This window comes from Xenopus laevis, chromosome 2L, assembly GCF_017654675.1.
Source record: "Xenopus laevis strain J_2021 chromosome 2L, Xenopus_laevis_v10.1, whole genome shotgun sequence".
Lineage (NCBI taxonomy): Eukaryota > Metazoa > Chordata > Amphibia > Anura > Pipidae > Xenopus > Xenopus laevis.
The window spans coordinates 38,679,238-38,690,441 of NC_054373.1; the positions used below are offsets into that span (position 1 = coordinate 38,679,238).

An 11,204-nucleotide genomic window follows, 5' to 3' on the forward strand; every position below is an offset into this window, starting at 1 on the left:
GCTACTAGTGAGAATGGGATATTACAATATGTCTGGCTTTGGAACTGTTTGGTTTCACTAGTTGTCATGGAGGCACCCACATATTATAAACATGCATATAATTAAAACATGCAGATGCAAAGTTTAGTCCAGTTTTTATTAAACTATATTTAATTAGATCACCAAAACAACTGAAGTGAGAGTCAAGTGTCCTGATAGCCTGAACACTTGCCATACAACTCCCAGCAACCCAGTTCAGACCGCTATCAACAGTGCTGGTGATAGCTTAACACTAGACCCCTTCCCCATAGCTTAAAACATAACTTTTAATAACTTATTAGTTAAAAACCACACACACCCTTAGTGTGCCACACTTCCCACGACCAAACAAGACCCACTGCGTTAGGTATAGGTATAGGATCCATTGTAAACCACTGTAAAGCTTTCATTAGCAGGGGGATTATCAGAGCACTGGTAATTTAATGATTTAACTCGCAAGGACCAAACATGGAGTATCTTTAGTTGCCAAACTGACTGACTTTATGTGCCTGTTTTTACCCAGCTTTGGAAATGATTCTGTATAGTCTGTTCCAGGCTGTATTTATATATAATACACAAAAGCCATGAATATCTTGTAAATTATATCCTTATAAACGGTGAGTAGTGATGTCATCAGTTATAAACGGTGAGTAGTGATGTAATTTCTGTCACATGACTCACTAAAATTTGTGTATTATAATAAATAAAGTACCTCCAGTTGTAAAATATGAGGATATTAGAAGTTACCTCGGAGTTCCATGACCTGTATAAAAACACTCGGCCTTCGGCCTCGTGTTTTTATATGGTCATGAAACTCCTCGGTAACTTATAATATCCTTATATTTTACAAGAGGGGGTACTTTATTCACTATATTCACATACTGCATCTTGTGACTTGTCATGGCCTGTGGTAGAATTTCAGAGCTCTGCACCTTGCTGCTCCCAGTGATACTCAAACCAATGACAAAAAATGTGACATACCAATGCAGACTAAAACAGTAAAAGCATCAATTTAAACAGTGTGGTTTTGTGTTCAAAGTTTCCAGTTCCGGTATGGTCAAGTTAGTTACTGCTGTATATGTTTTAATGTTCCCTTAACACAAACTGCCATAACAGCTATTCGGTCAGAAATGGAAATAATAAAACACAATAAATTCCTCCGAGCCCCAGTAATAGAAAAAACATGAACATAAAGTTATGGTAGACTCAGGCAAAATGATTCACTTGGAGGCCTTGGTTCTGGTGTCTCTATCTGTTAGGACCCTGAAGAAAAAGACTTGATAATTGGACACCCAGTGAATATGTTTTCAAACATGAGGTCAGGCTCCTTAGCATATTCTCTAATCGAAATGGTTTTGAACCATTACACACCCATTTAATGATTTGGGTGCTATTTAATAATTTAATATCTTGATAATTTCACATTAACTTTTTGTAAAGCAATTTCAATTCCTTTACATTGCTATGTCTTAAAACTGAATCTTTCTTTCTGGTTTCCCTCAGGAATGCACAGAGAGATATAAATATCAGTGTTGACTACTCGTCCATAGAAATGGTTTTCCCAAAATGAACTTTTGACAAAATGTATTTTGACAGGTCCACAGAAATAAAATAGGCACAAGCCTAACGGAGAAAAATATTTATGGGAAGGCCTTTTAATGAAGATATTCTCAACTCGTTTTGCACACACACTTGGGGGCACATTTACTAAGCTCGAGTGAAGGATTAGAATAAAAAATACTTTGAATTTCGAAGTATTTTTTTGGCTACTTCGAGCATCGAATTAGCTACTTCGACCTTCGAATCGAACTAAAAATCGTTCGACTATTCGACCAGTCGAAGTACTGTCTCTTTAAAAAAAACTTCGACAACCTACTTTGCCACCTTAAACCTACCGAGCACCAATTTCTGATCGAAGGAAAATCGTTCGATCGATGGATTAAAATCCTTCGAATCGTTCCATTCGAAGGATTTTATCTATCGATCGATTTTTCCTTCGATTGAACGAATTGCGGTAAATCCTTCGACTTCGATATTCGAAGTCGAAGGATTTAACTTCGATGGTCGAATATCGAGGGCTAATTAACCCTCGATATTCGACCCATAGTAAATGTGCCCCTTAGATTAAAATACCTCCTATAAGTTATATAACTGTATATTGCTCCTTCTACTACCAAGGTTATTTGAATTTTTTGTGTCAATTTCTTTTATAAATTGTGGCATGTGTGTGTATGTTGTATCATTTTCAAATGAGGCATATATTGCTCCTCTCTGGAAAAAGTAACTGAAAAATTCTTTCATTCTCCTTTTCTGAGTCTCCACCCTTTTCTAAGCTCTAGAATCATAATATGGCAAGGCATGTACTCTAAAGTGAATAAGGTTGAACCTCCAAAAAGTATACAAGCAGTCTAAAGGTCCCCATAGACGCAAAGGTTTTTATTGCCGGACGACCGTTTTTAGTGAAGTCCGACCAATCCTTCGAAATTATCGTGCGGTTAGTGGGATTTGAACGATCGTACATCTTACGATTTTTCGGCCGACATCTGTCAGAAAATTGATCGCCAGGTTATAAAATCTTTATCTGTCCCAGTGCAATCTATCTAAGTTTGCAAGGACAAGCAGGCAGCCACCCTTGGTTTTCCTGGCAATATCGACTGAAATGGTCTTTTTAGTTGAAGGACAATTCGTAAGATCATTTTGAGATACTCGTGGTCTCACGATGACGATTGGATCTTTTAAAAATCTTTACATCTATGGCCAGCTTTAAATGCATGATCAAGAGACCTAAAGCAGCTGGTCATCCAGATCATAGCCGTATGGACAAAACAGCAGTCCTACAACTACAGCCAGGACACAGCAAGAAAAACTAGACTAATTCTTCCAGTAGAGAAGACTTCTGCTCAAGCACAACAACTTACAGTCCTACAACTACAGCCACGACACAGCAAGAAAAACTAGACTAATTCTTCCAGTAGAGAAGACTTCTGCTCAAGCATAACAACTTACAGTCCTCAAACTACAGCCACGAGAAAATCATTATTCTTTTCTAGATTTGCTTCACTAGCCCATAGACTCAGTCTAGAAGCTACAATGTACAGGCCTGCTCTTTGGCCTTACCCACACATTTGAACCCAAGACCTGCAGTGTTTTCTTTATTTTTGTCCATAACCACTGAGCTAAAAAGGCAGGCTGTGGGTTTGTCTTTCTTTACTTTACTTTATGTTCTGGTGCAGCCAAATCTCTATCCATCTGCACACCCCTAAACAACAAGTGTTATTTTCAGTCATCTATCATAAACCCACTCCTACAAAAGCCAAGCATTTACCCACAGCTTATTTTATAGGTGACTGTATTCAGAATTGCTTTTCTTCTTCTGTTCTGTCTTGTTATGTGTCCTGCCCCTGATGTGGTCTGCTTTATTATGCGCTTCTGTGTCCTGGTTTGGGCATCACTGTCATGTTCTGGATTTGATATAGCCTGTTGGCATACCCTTTCATTGCTGTATTGCATCTATAACTGTACCTGGTTTTGTCTGTACTTTATCTGCATTTTTTTGGTTTATCTCCCGATGCACTCGAGCCTCCTACGCCTGGTGCTCTTGTTTGTCCTTGAGGATGCTCAGGGTGTCCTATGCATTAAATCTTGGTTGCAGCTCAGTGTTGACTGAACCCTTTTAAAGGAAAATGCAACAGTATAGTTATTCAGATATGTGAATTATGAATTACTCTTATTATTCGTTTGCATTATTACTGAACAAAATTGCTGTTGACCAAGATTAGTGTCTCTCCAGGCCAATGTTCCTCTGGGTTTTGCAGATAGCTCAAATAGTGGAGAGCACAAACAACTTATTCTCTCACCTCTCTGCACATATAGGTTTTTCAAAGTATGTACAAAAAGAAATTGGAGGGAATGTTTCCCTAGACTCCTATCTGTTTGATTTTCCCTAAATATCATTGTAGTGTTGTGCGATTGGGCTTAATTCTAATCAGCATAACTAATAAGCCTGTGGCATTATTTTAGACTGATACAGTTATGGTTTTGTAACTGATACGTTCTTGTTTTATTGCGCTTATTTGTACATACCAATTAGAAAGGCATTGCAAAATATGCACAAACTATATACACCGTTGACATTGCACTGATTCCCCTAACTGAAAAGCCCAAGACCTTTATCTCATGGGTGAATATTTGTATTTGCAACTAAAATAGCTCCAAGCTAAACTTACTAGAGCATATAATTCAATAAAAATACAGCTGGAAAATAAAAATGCTGTTAAAGACACCAGAAAAATTTCTCTATTTCATAAGCAATGATCAACTTCTGTAACATTCAGCTGGTTGGCCCATTGTCATGTATTCTAGCTACTTACGTGCATGATCTGTAATGTTTGCTTATTTTAGTTTTATTATGTATTTGTTACAACACTGGTATTTATTTTCACCTGTATATATCATATATTTTATAGGGATTCACCAAATCCAGGATTTGGTTTGGGATTTGGCCAAGATTCGTCCTTTTTTTTTTTCTTAGCAGGAGTCGGCCCAATCCAAGTGCCTGGTCGAACGAATCTGAAAAATCACGTGGCTTTTCGTTACACAAAAAGAACGTAAAATTATTTTTAGCAGCTTGTGGTTCTCTTTCCCCTTCGTTTTTCTAATTTATATATGCAAATTAGGGTTTGGATTTGGTTCAGCATTTGGCCTAATCTTTCAAAAAAGACTCCGGATTTGGTGCATCTCAAATATTTTATACCATGGGGTGAATTATTGTTTTATGCCACTTCTTCAGTTTTTCACTCATGTGACGTAAACAAATCATGAAAATTTTAAGGTTTTATAAACAAAGTTCAGAAGGATTATGCACTCTCCATACTTTCTCAGAACGAGCTGTAGTAATATCTGTAACTTGACATTTATCAAGACATTTTAATAAAGCAGCCAAGTGCCTTAAATAGAGGTGCCTTCATGATGGGATATATATTGTTCATGATAGATGAGTAGATGGGCAGCTACTGGGGGCATCTTCAGAAATGTCGCTACTAAAGAAGCTCAGAATATAAAGGTGTAGCATTTCTAGCCTAGTTCTTTGTTAAGCTTTAGTGCTCCTTTAAGACAGGCAAATACAACTAGTCTGTTGGGAGCTCCAGGTGCTGGTCTCTCTCTATGTCAGTCATTAGGCCAGTATATCGCATCAACTCATTTAGTACCAGCTGAGAAGCGATATAACCCTCTTAATATTGTAGAATACTTTTAGCAGTCAGTTTTATAGCATTTTAATCAGTATGTGGCCCTGTGGTTTTATATAGTCATATAAATGCTCTATGAATATTGCTATCATTTAGACTAGGGTATATTATCTCATGTATGAATTTTTTTTTATTAACCTCCCGAGGAACAGCAGTCACCCTCTTCCTATGTTTAGAAATAAAAGTCGCTAGCCAAGATGTGTCTCTCCCCTAATAAATCTGTTGTTGAGAGAAATAAATGCAGGAGAGTCCCTTATCTCTTTTTACTAGAGTGTTTGGTGATATCCTGTTTAATTAATACGTCCAAGCTTAGTAATAATCGCCATGTCTGCTTTATTTTAATAGCACCAGCTCTAGGGGCATTTAATCAGTTCAATTGGAGTCAACCATTTAATTTTCCAGTTATCATAACATGTATTCTATTAGTTTTGGATTGATTTGGTTCTGATCCAAGGTGTAAAGCCACATATTTATGAATCCATGTGAGGCGATATCTAATACAGTGAACTGTAGTCTTTGAAGACCAAAAACAGAGAGATATCTCATTTTAGTGGCTAAATTAGGGCACAAGGAACTATTCACAGTCCTGAAAACACTGTTCTAGCCACCGCACTGGCTTTCTACAATACCCAAGCCAATTCCCTTTTACAGATGATAAGATTTAATAGAAATGTATTTAAAAAGTATTTTTGAACATAACATAACAGTATTGTGGATAGACTACAAAGAGGCTCATTTATTATGAGGGTGTCAAATGGAAAAGCACCCCAATACGCTGCCACAATGCTGCAGAGTTCAATTATTGGCTGCACTTGTGTTGCTTCCAAAGGGACTAATTCAACGATGGCTGTTATATCAGTTTTAATTAACTTACTTGATATATTACACATTTCCTATTATTTCTGCCTAGAAAAATAGTGGTGTTATATAGTGCAAAAGGTGTCTGTGAAAGGGGGCTAACAAATCCTTACAGAAATTCTCAGTGAAAGGTTTAGTGTGGGAGCAGGTATTAGCATGTCCCTGTAGTTTCAGTAAAAGATGCTGTAAGACAATGTAGTGCCACAGTACAGCTTGCCAATACTAAATGAAGCCTAGTTTCTGTTCAACTGAAAAACATACAGTACATGGTGCATCTGTATTCTGTCGGTTTCTTTTAGCTAGAATTCCACAAGGGCTTTTCAGTCTTGGTTTTACTCAGCAAATTCAATCGAATTTGTAGTTCAGTCTAGAGGTAGCAACATACTAGGGAGACATAAGAACATCCCCAGGATATGCTATATCTTTTAGAAAAATATTTGTTATTTCTAAAATGAATCGGCCTGTATTCTGACTTTGAGACTGAGTGATGGCCATATTTAAGTTTGGTTTCAACCAGTTCTCAGCTGCAGCAATGAGGTTACTTCTTCACCAAATCCAGGTGCATTTTACCTAATACATTTTCCCAGGTACAGCCTCTACTTGACTGGCAAACCCTACTACCCCATACTCCCTGCCTTGGTGGGGTAATTTTACAAAACATCCTGTTATCCAATCGGATCACATTGAATCTGTCTAAACAGATATTGTAATCTGCCTGGATATGGAATCATGAATGATGAATTTATTCAGGCCACTGGCCCAAATCAACTGAATAATTCTGGTTGGCCGTCTGCATGAAGGAATAAATAACACCATCTCCAACTGTCTGGCCTATGGGCAGGTTGTTCATATAAATGTATATTGGAAGCAGTCCCCTAGGACTGATCAAAGCAGAATGTAAGAGTGACAACAAGACAATGAGAATGAGGGAATCTGAGAACAGAATAAAGGTAATAAAGACAAACAAAAACTCAACAGCTCAGCCCCAGCACAGAGATATAAGCTATTTGGGAAAGTACTCATTGTACCTGAAAAATTCTCTACACAGTGTTGTGTAAATTTTAAACTATTATATAAGAAATAAAAATGAAACGTCAGCTAGGAAAAGTAACTGTGCCAAAAATATGTTGTGAATTGGTTGAATATTATTGAGCCGTATAAACTATAGTAAATTTTGTAAGTGATGGATCATTCGGTAATTTAGTCAGTTTCCACCATATAGGAAGTCAGTGTTATGTGTATGTTTTGGGCGACTGCATTCTGGTATGATTGCTACTTTGCTATGTCAAAATGGGAGAATAGCTTTGCTGCTCACTTCCACTAAAACATGTATGAGGGACATTGGCTAACCTGGAAGAACAGAAGGCTCCTTCTGCAAATGATTTGATATTTTAATAGCTGACAAGATAATCATCTAAATCAGTGCTATTAGGCCGTCCACTTATATAACCAAACTGCATATTAATACGAAAATCAGTCTATGTCCTACATTCATGTGGCATAATGCAAAAAAATAGATAAAATTTTTTATATATATATATATATATATATATATATATATATTGGCTCAAAAGAAGCTAGCACACACAGGATTTAGGGAGAAAAAAAAAGGGGTTTTATTTTAACAGAAAAAAACTAACGTTTCGGCTAGGTCCCTAGCCTTTCTCAAAGTGAATGAAACAAACAATCACAACCATTTTAAAACATCAGGCGGGAAAAGGGTATGGGTGACATCATAATGTCCCCGTATAGTAAAGGTGCCCAACTGTAAAGGTGCGCAATTGTTGTGCCAGGTATATGGCTTATGGGCACACCAGGTACTGTTATGAGCCTGGGCTAAGAGTAGCCACACAAGGGGTGGTAAAAGGAGTTAAGGCTCTGGGACCACCCAACAGGATGCAAAGAGGTCATAGGAGGGTTTTAGTGCACAAACTATAAGTTTGATGTGGAGGGTAACCAACAAAATGTAAATGTGGATATTGGGCTAGGCATACCACCAGTATGTTATAAGGGGTGTCATTGCACTAGGTCCATCCAACAAGATGCGGTATGATGATGTAAAACTATATTCTCCACTTTAAGTCAGTAGCTGTGAAGAGAGAATGGAACTTGATCATTAATGTGCACAATGGAGAAAAGGCCCATTTATTTTCTAAGGGGCAATCGACCCACCTAGTCCTTGGACCACATCCAGAAACTGTTTTTGAAAAAACCACATGTTGTTGGTTAGCAGCAGGCCTGGTCAGTGGGGGAATAGAGGAGGAAAAAAAGAGATAGAGGTAGGGGAAAAATAGGGCTGTGTAGTTGTATCGTCACCTATATTGACATAAATGTATGTGTATGCGTAATATGAGATTATATCACATCTATCAAACTAAGCATATCAGAAAAAGGGGGCATAGGAAATCAATTAGTTTAAGCCTCAAGGGCTAATAGTGTCCAATCTGTGTATCCATTTCAGCTCGGTCTGGAGTAATAGGCGTTCACGATCACCTCCCCGGATAGGTGTGGGTACAAAGTCAATTATCATGCTCCTCATAGAGGCTAACGTGTGTCTTTTTTCTTCAAAGTGCTGGGCGACAGGTGTGTCACCAGTTCCTCTACCGAGTGCGGAGCATATGGCAGACCTGTGGTTGGCCATCCTGTCCCTGAAGGTAGTTATAGTTTTGCCCACATAAACCAGGCCACAGGGACACTTGATGATGTAGATAATGAATTTAGAGGTACAGGTGACTCTGTGCTTGATAGGAATAGGTTGTCCAGAGTGAGGATGTGTGAAGGTAGGACCGGAAAGAAGTTGTCTACAGGTGGTGCAGTCTGTGCAGCGGTAACAGCCAGGGTTTACACTGGGAAGCCAGGTGGAGGTGGTCAGCGTTTGATAGCAGTGTGTCGGATCAGTGACGACCAGTTGATCTCTCAGGTTCCGTCCTCGTTTATAGGTGATGCTTGGAAGTAATTTGAAGCATGGAGGCAGCGTTTTATCTTTTTGTACTAGTGACAAATGGTTGTGTACAGCTCTGGTGAACGATTTGGTGCTTGGAAAGTATGTAGTGAGAAACGTAAGTTTCTCCTCCATGTTTGTTGTTTTGTCTGTGCGAGTGGAGGATAATAAATGGTTCTGTGTGTAGCTGGTGGCTCGCTGGTAGCAATCTAAAAGTTCATGATGCGGATAGCCACGCTGTTGATAACGGTCTTTGGGGTCATTTAATTGTTGTTGAAGGAGCTGTGGCTCTGTATTATTCCTCACTGTACGGATCATTTGTGAATAGGGTATATTCTTAAGCAGATGCGGTGGGTGGCAGGAAGTGTGATGCAGAAGTGTATTCCTGTCAGTTTCTTTCCGGAAAATTGTGGTGATGAGATGAGTGTCATTCTTCATCAGTAGAATATCTAGAAATATATCTCTATCTATCTATCTATCTATCTATAAATATATATATACACACACACAATCTTTATTTTCATTCAAAGAAGCATATTGCTTGAATACTGTTCTGTGCATTGTCAGTCAATTTTTTTTTACAAAATAAACTCACAACTCGAATAGGAGTCTATTTAAGAAAAAAATCAAATGTCTAATATTCGACTGAATAGTCTCGACCCAAAAATTTGTATCGAATTCGAATTGAATTTTTAACAATTAACATATTCAAATGGTTCAACGGACCTCTGCCATTGACTTGTAAATTAACTCAGCAGGTTTTAGGTGGCACCAACATTTTTTTTTCAAAATTCTAATTCGATTTTACTATTCAGCCCTTAATAAATCTGCCCCTAAATCATTGCTCTTATACATTACATATTAGTGGGTTAGTTGCTTTACTCAGAAACTCAGCGATCAGAAACTTATTACTGCTATATGGAGCAGAATATAAAAGAATCACCCAACCTGAGGTGGAAATCATCAGAATAAAGGCATAAGAAACTAAAGTACATTTAGGACAAATGAAGAAATGTTTCTCCCAGACAGCTTGGAATTCAAAGCAGAACTGTCACCCAGACATAAAAAGCTGTATAATAAAAGTCCTTTTAAAATTGAATATGAAATCCAAATTCTTTTTTTCATTAAAGGATTCATAGCTGTTGTAAGCTCATTTAAAAATCTCAGCTGTCAATCAAATATTGTCTGCTCCTCCTCTATTAGGCATAGAGGCAGGGCAAGCAATTACTTTAACCTTCCATTCAGCACTTCCTAGATGTCACTACTCTCACCACATTCCCCCAGTTCTCTTAACCATTTAATTGATGAACATCAGGTCCCCCATTCTGCTGCACAAACAAGATTCTGAGATGATGGAAGGCTTGTCTTAATAACAGTGTCCACAAAATGGCTCCTGCCTGCTTGCTATAATTATGAATTCCCAGACTGATGAAAACATGATTCAAATCATTTATACAGTGTAATTAAAGTTAATTTTGCTTGACTAACTTGATAAAATAGGATTTGGAATATTTTTTTTGGGTGATGGGTCCCCTTTAAATAGATATACATAGTAATTAAATTAATAGAAATAATACTGTATCAATTTAAAGAAAGAATTTTACAGGTAGCTTTAACTTGATCCAAACTAAGATATAATTAATCCTTATTGGAGGCAAAACAATCCTATTGGGTTTATTTAATGTTTAAATTATTTTTTTAGTAGATTTAGAGGTTATTTATCAAAGGTCGAATTATGTGCTTTTTAAAATCTCGAATGTACTCACAACTCACAATCGCTCAAATTTCAATAGCTTAGGTCATGGTTGCTATAAAACTGTGCTAGCTTGTAAATAAGTGTGGATCTCAAGTACAGGTATGGGACCTGTTATCCAGAATGCTCGGGACCTGGGGGTTTCTGCATAATAATTATTTTTGTTATTTGGATGTTCATACCTTAAGTCTACTAGAAAATCATGTAAACATTAAATAGACCCAATAGGCTGATTTTGCTTGCAATAAGGTTTTGTTATATCGTAGTTGGGATCAAGTACAAGGTACTGTTTTAATATTACAGAGAGAAAGGAAATCATTTTCTAAAAATTTGGATTATTTGGATAAAATAGAGACTATAATTCAGAGCTTTCTGGTTTCCGAATAAC

The 11,204-nt window shown here is 37.4% G+C and overlaps 1 protein-coding gene across 2 annotated transcripts in view; it reads left to right on the top strand.

Moving 5' to 3' along the window:
* Positions 1–11,204, top strand: part of dhrsx.L (dehydrogenase/reductase (SDR family) X-linked L homeolog) — a 207,637-nt gene that overhangs the window by 18,196 nt on the left and 178,237 nt on the right. The window lies entirely within an intron of this gene.